At 54.3% G+C, this 15,037-nt stretch overlaps 1 protein-coding gene across 1 annotated transcript in view; it reads left to right on the top strand.

The window, feature by feature from the left end:
* Positions 1-15,037, top strand: part of LOC140387803 (semaphorin-3E-like) — a 401,767-nt gene that overhangs the window by 75,993 nt on the left and 310,737 nt on the right. The window lies entirely within an intron of this gene.

Genomic DNA, 15,037 nt, shown 5'->3' with positions numbered 1-15,037 from the left:
AACATAACTCAATGGTCGTTACAGCGTTACCCGTTACAGCGTTACCCGTTACAGCATTACCCGTTACAGCATTACCCGTTACAGCGTTACCCATTACAGCGTTACCCGTTACAGTGTTACCCGTTACCTGTGTCTCTGACAGCAACCTCTAGTTTATTGTGTTTAACTTCAAACCTCTGGGTGCTGGAAATTGCTGTCATTTTCCCTTCATAAAACTGAGAATGTTAGCCTCCAGATAAATGATTACAAGGGTGAGATTTTATTTTAGGTTCACCCTGTCAATTGAAATAATTTCACCGGTACACGGGAGTTTTAAAAATAGAATTTTACACCATAGATCTCGGCTACAGTGTTAATAATCACTTAAATAAAAGTGAATTGGGTAAACTCTGATTAATTATCTGGGACTGCCGAAGATACCATTCAACTGTTTCCTTTTTTAACAAGTGTTAAGACGGTGGAAAAAGTTGCAAACCGTTTCCGGTGTTTGCAGTGAAAATGTAATCGCATTTCTGAAACTTTGATTTGTGATTTCAGGTAAAGCATTACAACGTTCAAAAATCAGGATTTTTAGCTGATTAATGGCAAAGGCTCATTGGAACCTTTCAAAAATAATCCAATACATTCAGAAGTCAGAAAGGAATCAAATACGTGCTAAAAGAAACAGCTGTGATTAAATTGAACTGTCTGACAGTCCGGATCCTGCAGCTGGAAATCATTCGGTTTGTTTTGCTCTTTTATGTGTCAATCTAAACGGGAACTCGGCGTTAGATTGGCCACCCATTTACATCCCAAAATCAGCCAGAACTGGCCGACACAATCTGGAACAGATAGCACCGTCATGGGCGCTTAAAAAGCTCTCTCATTATCAAAGTTAGCAAATGGTGAAGATGGAGATCTTTTCCACATTAAAACATTAAAAGGCGGGATTTACCGGCGATTCACACCGGCGGCGCACGGGTTTCCCGGCCATGAGTGATGCAGTCACCGGGAAATCCTGCTTGCCTCCGCCATTGAAAACACACGGCGGGTTGGCCGGTAAATCCCAAATTCTTTCTTGGAATGTGCAAAATTTTTGTCAACTTATTTAAACCCAGAGTATACTAGAAAAACTCACTTCAAACTTTCTGACAAGCTTCATAATTTGGAAAAAAGACACAGCATTTTGAAGCACTGACTAGACTGGCGACACGGTAGCACAGTGGTTAGCACTGTGGCTTCACAGCGCCAGGGTCCCAGGTTCGATTCCAGGCTTGGGTCACTGTCTGTGCGGAGTCTGCATGTTCTCCCCGTGTCTGCGTGGGTTTCCTCCGGGCGTTCCAGTTTTCCTGCCACTAGCCCCGAAAGACCTGCTGCTAGGTAATTTGGACACTCTGAATTCTCCCTCTGTGTACCCGAACAGGCGCTGGAGTGTGGCGACTAGCGGATTTTCACAGAAACTTCATTGCAGTGTTAATGTAAGCCTACTTGTGACAATAAAGATTATTGTTATTATTATTATGAACTGGCTTGACAGTTGCTGTGGACATGACTGTCCATTACATTTCAAATTGGGTCAAACATGGATATGAACATGGATCAAACATGGATATGCAACATGGGTCAAACGTGGATATGGAACATGGGTCAAACATGGATATGGAACATGGGTCAAACATGAATGTGGAACATGGGTCAAACATGGCTATGGAACATGGGTCAAACATGGATATGGAACATGGGTCAAACATGGATATGGAACATGGGTCAAACATGTATGTGGAACATGGGTCAAACATGGTGCCTTCAAGTTGTGTGACATGTTGGTGAATTGAATGACATCCTTAACTGGATTAAGGTGATTGACACGTAAAACTGCAAATATTTATAAAAATAATAAAGACCTTCAAATCCAAGTGTAATTACCTCTGTCAGCCAGCAATAAATGATGCTGTTAAATGGAAAAAGAGATTTGACATTCCTATGTGTGTTCTGAATATTGGTGATTCCTTATGAAGACATTAACTTTTTGAAGTACAAAGTCCTCACTCGCGCTGGATCATATTTGTTAAAATGGGATTCAAAATGGGGAAATACATGAGCAATGAGGTGAACATTTTCTACAACTGACAAGAACTGCATTATTCTTTGAAAGGTAAAAAGAGCAGATTCATAATATATTTGGGGATCAAATTCTGAAGTCTGGCTTAAGAGCTGAATGGTAAAAACAATGAAAGAATAATAGACAATATCCGCTGTATAATGCGGAGCTGTGTTACAGAGGGGTCAACTGGCTACTTCTAGCCGGAGGACACAAATTAAAATCCCAGCCTGGCTGCTATTGGAATGCTTGCCTTACTAAATCCTGTCTGAATTCTTTGATAAAATACTTGAGGAGGAAGGTGGGAGGAGACACTGTCAGGACCTTGTCCTAGTCGGTGAATATCCATGATCTTTCTGATCTGTCGGAGAATCAATCTGTTTCTTCCCTGGAGCAACCGACAGTTTGGATGGAAATTGTTCTTTAGACCATTACAGCTGGAAACGTGACAAATAAATCTTTAGATTGATATTTTCAGTCCACCTTGGCACATTTGTGAACAATGTCTCGCAGAATATTTTTGACATAGACGTAGGGCGCGATTTAACCACCATGTTGCAGCCGACGCTGATCTGGGCCCGCTGGTTAAATAGTGGGAAATGCCAAAAGCAAATCCGTTTGCTATCTAACCGGCCCGCTCCCGATAATGGGGTCCGGGTCTCGCCCAAATATGCCGAGCATATCATTGACCCTAATTTGCATCAATTTCCATCTCATTAACACGATTGAAGTTGAATGCAACGGGCTCCCAGGAATTAACCCACTCCCCAGCGAGATATCATATGAGTGTCGTTTAGTATCCTTTTCAAAAACATGTCGCTGTCGCAATGGCTGCTGAGGGGAGCTGAGGAGGTGAGGAGCCATTTCCATTCTCGGCATGCAGCTCAAGGGCAACCAAGCTGCTGCCCCTCGGGGGAGGGGGTGGGCAACCTCTGAGGTTGGGCTTGGTTGGGAGGATGAAACATTCTAGGTCGGGGGGTCGCCCCTGGGCTGGTGATCGGGCAGGGGAATGGCGAGGGGCTTGTCATCTGTGAGGCCTTTAGACCATCTTTAAATATTGTGGAAACCCATAACAGGGCAACTGCTACTGCTGCCTGTCTGTCCCACCAAACCCACCAAGACAGAGCCATTCTACTGCCTGCCTGTCCCACCAAACTCCCCCAGGATAGAGCCCTGCTGCTGCCTGTCTGTCCCACCAAACCCACCAAGACAGAGCCATTCTACTGCCTGCCTGTCCCACCAAACTCCCCCAGCATAGAGCCCTGTTATTGGTTATATGCTGAAGGTCACTTTAACTCCCTTTGACTGTGGGCAGCCTCTAGCTTAACAGCTGAAGGCTATTGCTTCTAAGGAATTGACCTTGTTAGCTGTGAGAGCACCTCCCAGCTGCAGGTTGTGTTTGCTGCTTGCTCCTGCTGGTGGCTGCAGATGCCTGGAGGCTGCTTTTGCTGTTTCCTGCCTTTTCTGTAGCCGGAAAGAAGGACAATTCTTTCTGGGATACCTGGGTCCTGGGACACCGGGATCAGGGGGAGGTATGTGTCTAGATGGAAATCCGGCTTGAAGCAAGAGGATGCTGCGGGATCTGATGTGCGACATTGATCCAAATGAGTAATATGCTGAAGATGTTGAAGAATTGCTTTTGCAGATTGCTGATGCTATTGTTGCTGGTTTGGTGAGTGGTGTATGTAACTGGCACAACGCGAGTTAAACATGCTGGAAGTCAAGGATGTTCAACTGCACTTTGAGTGCCAAGATTTGGTTGCGGTGAGATTGGGCCGTGTGGGAGGGGCCTGCACAGCTGCGGCTCCTGAACGGAGGAAGACACTGATACGTGGAACAGGTCACACATTGAGGGACAGGAGATTTTTATGACAAAGTTCTGGACATGACAGTTCTGAACAGTTTGTCTGAACTCTAGAAGTGTCAGCACCATAGAGACAGCAGCCAACAATCAAACACTCCAGAGCCGGGCTTCAGCACTGGGGATATCCCCGTGACCACAGAGTGAGTGTGTGGATCAGGGGAGGGCACCTGAGCACCATCTCACTAATGTTCCCGACAGGGTGCCGGGGTCTGGGGTCTGGGGTCAAGGGGCTCCTGATTTGGCCAGGGGTGAGTGTGCTAAGCGGGTTCTCCAGTGCAACCGGCTCGCTGGATGGCACTCTGAGAGAAGGTAGGACAGGTTAGGGTGGGGAAGGCTTGGGGGGGTATGAGGGTCCCGGGGTGGAAGTGCGAACTGATTGTCGGTCTCTGACTTTACCCAATTCTTTACAGATGTAACAATATGTCTGGTTATGCCGGTCCTGCAGAGTCTGCCCACGCTGGTCCTGCAGAGTCTGCCCATGCCGGTCCTCCAGAGGCTGCCCACGCCGGTCCTGCAGAGGCTGCCCACGCCGTGCTGGTGGCAGCCCAGGTGGCCAGACGGCAGAGAAGGCGGCAGCAGCCTGATTATTATGGGCTATCTTCTCCTGCGGGGACAAAGAGAGGGCATTGTGAGCCGCTCACTTGATGGGTCAGGGGGTCTATAGCAGGTGGCATCTGTGCCCACCGGACCTGGACATGAAGGGGTTGTGCCTGTGGGTGCCGGCGGTGCTGAGGAACAAGCAGAAAGATCGGATGTGGGGAGGGTGTGAGGTGTCAGTCAGTGATTTGTGGGGGGTAGGGGTGGCTGGGCAATTTGGGGGGTGGCAGGCAGGAATGATGCCAAGAGAAAGGTGGTAACTTACCCCTGCAGCTCAGTGGAGGTCTTTGGTCTTCTTGCATTCTCTCGGTCATGCTGCCCGCACTGACAGTCGCCATTGCCTCCCAGGCGGTATTGGTGTCTCTGCTGCTGGGCCCCCGCCCGCCTCTGGGGAACAGGGATTCTCCGATTCTGCGGCCATGTCCCCAGGCCGGAGTGGGAATGGTGACGTTCTACACGCAGGATCGGTGGCCGTTTTACACCATTTTTCCTGATGTAGCTGGGGGTTAGCATCAAGGCAGAGTGAAGCCCCCAGCTCCAGCTGCCGTTAAGGGACGGGGAATTGCCGGGCCCGGGCTGCACATGCGCACGGCGGCGGCGCCGCGCTACATGGCAGAGGCTGCTCGCGGACCCGGCCCATGAAATAGTACCCCCCCTTTGGCCGGCTCGTGCGCCCCGGACCACCCCCCACAGTGCCCCCAGCCCCTGGCAAAGTCCCCCCTGCCCGTGGATCGGCCCTCCCTTGACTGTGGCGGTGCTGGACTGAGGCCGCAGCCGCCACGCCGAGCTCCCGACGGGTCAGACCTCGTGCCACCGAAGCCGTCGGGAACTCGGCCGGTCAGGGACGGAGAATTGGGGGTTGGGCCTCAGGCAACATCCTGAGGCCATCGATACGGTGCGGGCCATACTCTCCGGGTCCGGTGCTTTGCAGGGGCAGAGCATCGCTCAGCGGCACTGCCCCCGATTTGGTCAGGAAGTTGGATTCTCCCGCCGATCGGCAAACGTGATTTCGGAGTCGGCGAACAGAGAATCCAGCCCAGGATTCCTGTCCAGCCGCCACTGCAGACACCTGGTCAGGTGGGCATCCCCAAAGCGAAGGGCCGGTCTGTGCGCTGCCGTGATTGTGAGTTGAGTGGGAGGGAGTGGGAGGGAGCGTTTAAAAGCAGCTCCCCCTTGTTAGCGGTGAGACGCTGAGACGCGAGTCTGATGATTCAGATGGCGAGACAGCCAGTGATGGTGAGAAGCTTGTGGGGGCTCAATTCCAACACTGAGTGCCGTTAAATACTGGCCGCGATCTCACCAACACGGCCCTCGAGAAACACCCGCCAAACCTGCCCAAAATTATACTCAGAAATGTTTCTGTTGAATCACGCCCATAGAATCCCCACAGTGCAGAAAGAGGCCGTTCGGCCCATCGAGAGTGCACCAACCCTCTGAACGAGCTCCCTCCCGAGGCCCACTCCACTGCCTTATTCCTGGTACCCCACAATTCCACCTAACCACATCCGTGGACATTAAGGGCAATTTATCACGGCCAATCCACCTAACCTGCACATCTTTGGACTGTGGGAGGAAACCGGAGCACCCAGAGGAAACCCACGCACACACGGGGAGGACGTGCAGACTCCACACAGACAGTGACCCAAGCCGGAATCGAACCTGGGACCCTGGAGCTGTGAAGCAACAGTGTTAACCACTGTGCTACTGTGCCGCCCTTGTTCCAATGATTGATCTTAATTTGAGCTTTTGGACGTCTTAGGTGCGACTCAGTGAAGTTAAAACTAAGTGTGATTTCAGGTGCGTCTGTGGGGAGGGCACTTTCCCAGTTTTCTGGCCTTGGCAATGCCAACCTGCCACTGGGCACCGTAACAGTGCCACTGGGCACCCTGACAGTGCCACTGGACACCCTGACAGTGCCACTGGGCACCCTGACAGTGCCACTGGACACCCTGACAGTGCCACTGGGCACCCTGACAGTGCCACTGGACACCCTGACAGTGCCACTGGGCACCCTGACAGTGCCACTGGGCACCCTGACAGTGCCACTGGGCAACCTGACAGTGCCACTGGGCACCCTGACAGTGCCACTGGACACCCTGACAATGCCACTGGGCACCCTGACAGTGCCACTGGGCACCCTGACAGTGCCACTGGACACCCTGACAGTGCCACTGGGCACCCTGACAGTGCCACTGGGCACCCTGACAGTGCCACTGGGCACCCTGACAGTGCCACTGGGCAACCTGACAGTGCCACTGGGCACCCTGACAGTGCCACTGGACACCCTGACAATGCCACTGGGCACCCTGACAGTGCCACTGGGCACCCTGACAGTGCCACTGGGCACCCTGACAGTGCCACTGGACACCCTGACAGTGCCACTGGGCACCCTGACAGTGCCCTTGGGCACCCTGACAATGCAACTGGGCACCCTGACAGTGCCACTGGGCACCCTGACAGTGCCACTGGACATCCTGACAATGACACTGGGCACCCTGACAGTGTCACTGGACACCCTGACAATGCCACTGGGCACCCTGACAGTGCCACTGGCACCCTGACAGTGCCACTGGGCACCCTGACAGTGCCACTGGGCACCCTGACAATGCCACTGGACACCCTGACAGTGCCACTGGGCAGCCTGACAGTGCCACTGGACACCCTGACAATGCCACTGGACACCCTGACAGTGCCACTGGACACCCTGACAGTCCCACTGGACACCCTGACAATGCCAGTGGGCACCCTGACAGTGCCACTGGGCACCCTGACAGTGCCACTGGGCACCCTGACAGTGCCACTGGACACCCTGACAGTGCCACTGGGCACCCTGACAGTGCCACTGGCACCCTGACAGTGCCACTGGGCACCCTGACAGTGCCACTGGACACCCTGACAATGCCACTGGGCACCCTGACAATGCCACTGGGCACCCTGACAGTGCCACTGGACACCCTGACAATGCCACTGGGCACCCTGACAGTGCCACTGCGCACCCTGACAGTGCCACTGGGCACACTCACATTGCCACTGGACACCCTGACAATGCCACTGGGCACCCTGACAGTGCCACTGGACAAACTGACAGTGCCACTGGTCACCCTGACAGTGCCACTGGGCACCCTGACAGTGCCACTGGACACCCTGACAATGCCACTGGGCACCCTGACAGTGCCACTGGGCACACTGACAGTGCCACTGGACACCCTGACAGTGCCACTGGGCACCCGGACAGTGCCCCTGGGCACCCTGACAATGCAACTGGGCACCCTGACAGTGCCACTGGACACCCGGACAGTGCCACTGGGCACCCTGACAATGCCACTGGGCACCCTGACAGTGCCACTGGACACCCTGACAGTGCCACTGGACACCCTGACAATGCCACTTAGCACCCTGACAGTGCCACTGGGCACCCTGACAGTGCCACTGGGCACCCTGACAGTGCCACTGGACACCCTGACAGTGCCACTGGACACCCTGACAGTGCCACTGGCACCCTGTCTGTGTCACTGGGCAACCTGACAGTGCCACTGGACACCCTGACAATGCCACTGGGCACCCTGACAGTGCCACTGGACACCCTGACAGTGCCACTAGGCACCCTGACAGTGCCACTGGCACCCTGACGGTGCCACTGGGCACCCTGACAGTGCCACTGGACACCCTGACAATGCCACTGGGCACCCTGACTGTGCCACTGGACACCCTGACAATGCCACTGGGCAACCTGACAGTGCCACTGGGCACCCTGACAGTGCCACTGGGCACCCTGACAGTGCCACTGGACACCCTGACAGTGCCACTGGGCACCCTGACAGTGCCACTGGACACCCTGACAGTGCCACTGGGCACCCTGACAGTGCCACTGGACACCCTGACAGTGCCACTGGGCACCCTGACAGTGCCACTGGGCACCCTGACAGTGCCACTGGGCAACCTGACAGTGCCACTGGGCACCCTGACAGTGCCACTGGACACCCTGACAATGCCACTGGGCACCCTGACAGTGCCACTGGGCACCCTGACAGTGCCACTGGGCACCCTGACAGTGCCACTGGACACCCTGACAGTGCCCCTGGGCACCCTGACAATGCAACTGGGCACCCTGACAGTGCCACTGGGCACCCTGACAGTGCCACTGGACATCCTGACAATGACACTGGGCACCCTGACAGTGTCACTGGACACCCTGACAATGCCACTGGACACCCTGACAGTGCCACTGGGCACCCTGACAATGCCACTGGACACCCTGACAGTGCCACTGGGCAGCCTGACAGTGCCACTGGACACCCTGACAATGCCACTGGACACCCTGACAGTGCCACTGGACACCCTGACAGTCCCACTGGACACCCTGACAATGCCAGTGGGCACCCTGACAGTGCCACTGGGCACCCTGACAGTGCCACTGGGCACCCTGACAGTGCCACTGGACACCCTGACAGTGCCACTGGGCACCCTGACAGTGCCACTGGCACCCTGACAGTGCCACTGGGCACCCTGACAGTGCCACTGGACACCCTGACAATGCCACTGGGCACCCTGACAGTGCCACTGGGCACCCTGACAGTGCCACTGGGCACACTCACATTGCCACTGGACACCCTGACAATGCCACAGGGCACCCTGACAGTGCCACTGGACACCCTGACAGTGCCACTGGGCACCCTGACAGTGCCACTGGGCACCCTGACAGTGCCACTGGACACCATGACAATGCCACTGGGCATCCTGACAGTGCCACTGGGCACACTGACAGTGCCACTGGACACCCTGACAGTGCCACTGGGCACCCGGACAGTGCCCCTGGGCACCCTGACAATGCAACTGGGCACCCTGACAGTGCCACTGGGCACCCGGACAGTGCCACTGGGCACCCTGACAATGCCACTGGGCACCCTGACAGTGCCACTGGACACCCTGACAGTGCCACTGGACACCCTGACAATGCCACGTAGCACCCTGACAGTGCCACTGGGCACCCTGACAGTGCCACTGGGCACCCTGACAGTGCCACTGGACACCCTGACAGTGCCACTGGACACCCTGACAGTGCCACTGGCACCCTGTCTGTGTCACGGGGCAACCTGACAGTGCCACTGGACACCCTGACAATGCCACTGGGCACCCTGACAGTGCCACTGGCACCCTGACGGTGCCACTGGACACCCTGACAATGCCACTGGGCACCCTGACTGTGCCACTGGACACCCTGACAATGCCACTGGGCAACCTGACAGTGCCACTGGGCACCCTGACAGTGCCACTGGGCACCCTGACAGTGCCACTGGACACCCTGACAGTGCCACTGGACACCCTGACAATGCCATTGGGCACCCTGACAGTGCCACTGGCACCCTGACAGTGCCACTGGGCACCCTGACAGTGCCACTGGCACCCTGACAGTGCCACTGGGCACCCTGACAGTGCCACTGGGCACCCTGACAATGCCACTGGACACCCTGACAGTGCCACTGGGCACCCTGACAGTGCCACTGGGCACCCTGACAATGCCACTGGACACCCTGACAGTGCCACTGGACACCCTGACAGTGCCACTGGACACCCTGACAATGCCACTTAGCACCCTGACAGTGCCACTGGGCACCCTGACAGTGCCACTGGGCACCCTGACAGTGCCACTGGACACCCTGACAGTGCAACTGGACACCCTGACAGTGCCACTGGCACCCTGACTGTGCCACTGGGCACCCTGACAGTGCCACTGGACACCCTGACAATGCCACTGGGCATCCTGACAGTGCCACTGGACACCCTGACAGTGCCACTGGGCACCCTGACGGTGCCACTGGCACCCTGACAGTGCCACTGGGCACCCTGACAGTGCCACTGGACACCCTGACAATGCCACTGGGCACCCTGACTGTGCCACTGGACACCCTGACAATGCCACTGGGCAACCTGACAGTGCCACTGGGCACCCTGACAGTGCCACTGGGCACCCTGACAGTGCCACTGGGCACCCTGACAGTGCCACGTGCACCCTGACAGTGCCACTGGGCACCCTGACAGTGCCACTTGCACCCTGACAGTGCCACTGGGCACCCTGACAGTGCCACTGGACACCCTGACAGTGCCACTGGACACCCTGACAATGCCATTGGGCACCCTGACAGTGCCACTGGCACCCTGACAGTGCCACTGGGCACCCTGACAGTGCCACTGGACACCCTGACAATGACACTGGGCACCCTGACAGTGCCACTGGGCACCCTGACAATGACACTGGGCACCCTGACAGTGCCACTGGGCACCCTGACAGTGCCACTGGGCACCCTGACAATGCCACTGGGCACCCTGACAGTGCCACTGGGCACCCTGACAGTGCCACTGGGCAACCTGACAGTGCCACTGGGCACTCTGACAGTGCCACTGGGCACCCTGACAGTGCCACTGGGCACCCTGACAGTGCCACTTGCACCCTGACAGTGCCACTGGACACCCTGACTGTGCCACTGGGCAACCTGACTGTGCCACTGGACACCCTGACAGTGCCACTGGACACCCTGACAGTGCCAGGGCGGCTGTGCCGAGGTGCCCAGGTGCCAGAGGGAAGTGCCAGGGTACCACCCTTCCCTGCCCCCGACAACCCAGGGACCTCCAATAGCCTGTGAGACCCCGAGGTGCAATCACACTTGGTCCATGTTTGTGGAAACCAGGACTAAACGGTGCCCCATTGGGGTCTTGGAGGCATGGCCGTTGACTCCCGGGCACTGGGTGCACGGCTGGCAGCCTCGATTGATGCCTGAAAGGGTCGGAGATCAGGGCTGCCAGCCATGGCTCATTAAAAAGGCTGCTCTGAATCCCGCCCAGCACCCTGGTACTGCCCCTACCGCTGCACCAGAAGCTCTGGGTTCAAGTCTAACACCAGGACCTGTTGACCATGGCAGGAACGTTCATAATGCAATCCAACAGGCTGACAACCGACTTGGGAATCCTTCGAACACTTGCTGTTCCCAAAGGGAAGAAACTGTGTGGAAATACGCTAAAACACTAAAATCTTATTTTGAGAGACACTGAAGCAGAGAGTTTGAGTAATGTTCTGAGGTGAGATCAATGACATTGTCAATTGCTGGCCGAGAGTGGGCAAGACGTGCCCAGAATATTGACCATCTTCAGTGAAATACTTCAAACTGTAAAGAGACTCGGGCAGTTTACTGAGCATGGAGCTGTGTCATCTTATCAAACGTGTCGGAACCCACTCAGCAACTGAACAGGAAAACCCTGTCCTTGTCTCCTTGTGATTCTGTAAGAACTTTATCCTCTTAAATTGCTTCAGAAAGAGAAACAGAATCATTCAGACACCAAACCCGAAACGTATGATCCTATACTGCTGGCGGTGGTGGTCCAATTGATGTGCAGAATCGTTCAAGACTTATTATTTTGAACAGTTTTGTTAAATAAAGAAGATGAGCAGCAGCTTGGTGAGCTTTGACTTGCCTCCTTTACCACTGCGCTGACTAAACAACCCCTGGCGATCCTCTGGTGGGTGAGCCAACAATAGCAATGACCACTGTCTGTTGCCGCAGTAAGATGTATTAACGGAAGAATTAAATGTAATGTGTAAAATAAATCAAACTCTGTCATCCGCTTCAGGTGAGAGCACACCAGGAGCACACTGTTTAAAAAGAGTATGTGCAGTTCCAGGAGACATACACACAAGCACCCTTCAATTCGAAGCCATGATTCAAACCCCCCCCCCCCCAGCGTTCCCGCACAGTTCCCACCGGCAGCGACCAGGTGTGGCCGGCGCCGGCGGGAACCTGTCGGTCTGAGTGGCCGCTCAGCCCACCCGGGCCGGAGAATAACCGCTCGCCTTTTGCAAACGGTGATTCTCCGAGCAGCCAGGAGCGATTCTCGCGGCGCTGGTTTGGGGGGGGCTGGGAGGATCGGGTGCGGGTGTCGGGGTGACGTGGCGGGACTCGGGCGGCACCCCGCCGATTCTCCCACCCGGCGTGGGGGGAGAATATCGCCCAGAATCTCTGTGGGTAGAGTTGAGGAATCGCAAAGGGAAAAAGACCCTGATGGGAGTTATGTGCAGGCCCCCTAGCAGTAGTCAGGATGTGGGGCAGAAAATAAATCAGGAGATCGAAAAGGCAACATTGCAATAATCAATCTGCAGGTGGACTGGGAAAATCAAAGATCTGGGGCCTCATTCTCCACCGGCGGGAGTCTCCGTTTTGCCGGCGCCCGGGGGTTTCCCGACGGCGTGGGGCTGCCCCACAATGGGAAACCCCATTGACCGGCCGGTGTTACGGAGACTCCCGCCGGCCGGTCGGCGCAGAAATGTGGCGGGGCGGGATGGAGAATTTCCCCCCTGTAGAGGGACAGGTAGTATTGAGGAAGCAAGGGGGCTGCAGAAGGACTTGGACAAGCTAGGAGAGTGGGCAATGAAGTGGTAAATGAAATACAATACGGAAAAGTGTGAGGTTATGCACTTTGGAAGCAGGAATTTAGGCACAGACTATTTTCTAAATGGGGAAATGCTTCGGAAAGCAGAAGCACAAAGGGACTTAGGAGTACTTGTTCACGATTCTCTTAAGGTTAATGTGCAGGTTCAGTCGGCAGTTAGGAAGGCAAATGCAATGTTAGCATTCATGTCGAGAGGGCTAGAATACAAGCCCAGGAATGTACTTCTGAGGCTGTATAAGGCTCTGGTCAGACCCCATTTGGAGCATTGTGAGCAGTTTTGGGCCCCATATCTAAGGAAGGATGTGCTGGCCTTAGAAAGGGTCCAGAGGAGGTTCACAAGAATGATCCCTGGAATGAAGAACTTGTTTGAGGACTCTGGGTCTGTACTCGTTGGAGTTTAGAAGGATGAGAGGGGATCATATTGAAACGTACAAGATAATACTGCGAGGCCTGGACAGAGTGGACGTGGAGAGGATGTTTCCACTTGTAGGAAAAACTAGAAGCAGAGGACACAATCTCAGACTAAAGGGACGATCCTTTAAAACAGAGATGAGGAGGAATTTCTTCAGCCAGAGGGTGGTGAATCTGTGGAACTCTTTGCCGCAGAAGGCTGTGGAGGCCAAATCACTGAGTGTCTATAAGACAGAGATGGATAGGTTCTTGATTAATAAGGGGATCAGGGGGTTATGGGGAGAAGGCAGGAGAATGGGGATGAGAAAATATCAGCCATGATTGAATGGCGGAGCAGACTCGATGGGCCGAGTGGCCTAATTCTGCTCCTGTGTCTTATGGTCTTATGGAAGGGGTGGGGTTCCTTGGTGAAAGGAACATGTACAAAAAACAGCTCAGCTTTATTCTTCCGAGAGCAGATTTTAACTTGTCTGATATATTCTCGACCTTTTCTGTTTCCTCTATAACCAAGTCAGAAATCAATGGGTGGAAGTCGGTCAGCTCAGTGCTCCTGAATTAAGTGCTCCAGGGCTGCCCTTCTTCGACAACAAGAAACTGAAACTGTGTTCACCTACCTGAAGATTCCATGACAATTTTCTGAACTTGTGCAGAGATTTGTACTGGTTAATATTCCTCTCCCCAACCAACAAAGGACATGGGGGAAAGCAGGGACAGGTTATCAGGTTATTCAGGTAGGGAATCAGCCATGATCATGATGAATGGCGGAGCAGGTTCGACGGGCCGAATGGCCTACTCCTGCTCCCATTTTCCATGTTTCTAAAATTAGAAACAACAAATTATAATTTCTCCCGTTGTCTGTGTGATCTTACCATGTACTAAATGGCTGCAAGTCTCACTCCGAAACAACAATTAACAGCTGTTTTATATCAGTTTGTAGCCAATGGGATAGGACACATGTAATTTCACTTCTGAATTAGCCCACATTACATCTTGGCTTTGATCCTATGCTCTTCCTAATTATTGAATGTTAATACTACCCATTGTGGTGGGTTGTTGCCGAGCATTGTGAGGGTAGAGGAGCTAGAGGCTCATTTGATCATTCAGCTGAAGGTTCCAAGATGGGCAATGCAAACCCGAGGTTGTAAACCGGAAATAGCAGAAGACAGAAGGTGGTTTTGGTTGGGTTGGATCCAAGGACTGAAACTGTAATGAAGAACAGCAGAGAGAGCTCTGAGCACAGCAACACGCTGGGCAGATGGCTTCAGTAAATAATCATTAGCATACTCTAGCATGTGCCAAAAGGAATTGTGATTTCTGGAATATAAAAAGAGAAAATGTTGGAAACAATTTGCAGGTTTGGCAGTGTGGGTGGAGAGACAAACTCGTGTGCAACTCGCTGGTTACACAGCTGCCTTTTTTAGCCAGATCAAACGTGACTCTGTGCAACTTCAAGGTGCTGACGAAGATCACACAGCCAGCTGAGCGGGGTAGGGCATACATTCACCGGCAAAAATGAGATTCAGAGATCAGGGGTGAAATTCTCCGGTATCGGCGCGATGTCCGCCGACCGGCACCCAAAACGGCGCAAATCAGTCGGGCATCGCGCCACCCCAAAGGTGCGGAATCCGCCGCATCTTGGGGGGCCG

Source organism: Scyliorhinus torazame, chromosome 13 (genome assembly GCF_047496885.1).
Source record: "Scyliorhinus torazame isolate Kashiwa2021f chromosome 13, sScyTor2.1, whole genome shotgun sequence".
Taxonomy (NCBI): domain Eukaryota; kingdom Metazoa; phylum Chordata; class Chondrichthyes; order Carcharhiniformes; family Scyliorhinidae; genus Scyliorhinus; species Scyliorhinus torazame.
This window is presented reverse-complemented; position numbering and strand designations above follow the sequence as displayed.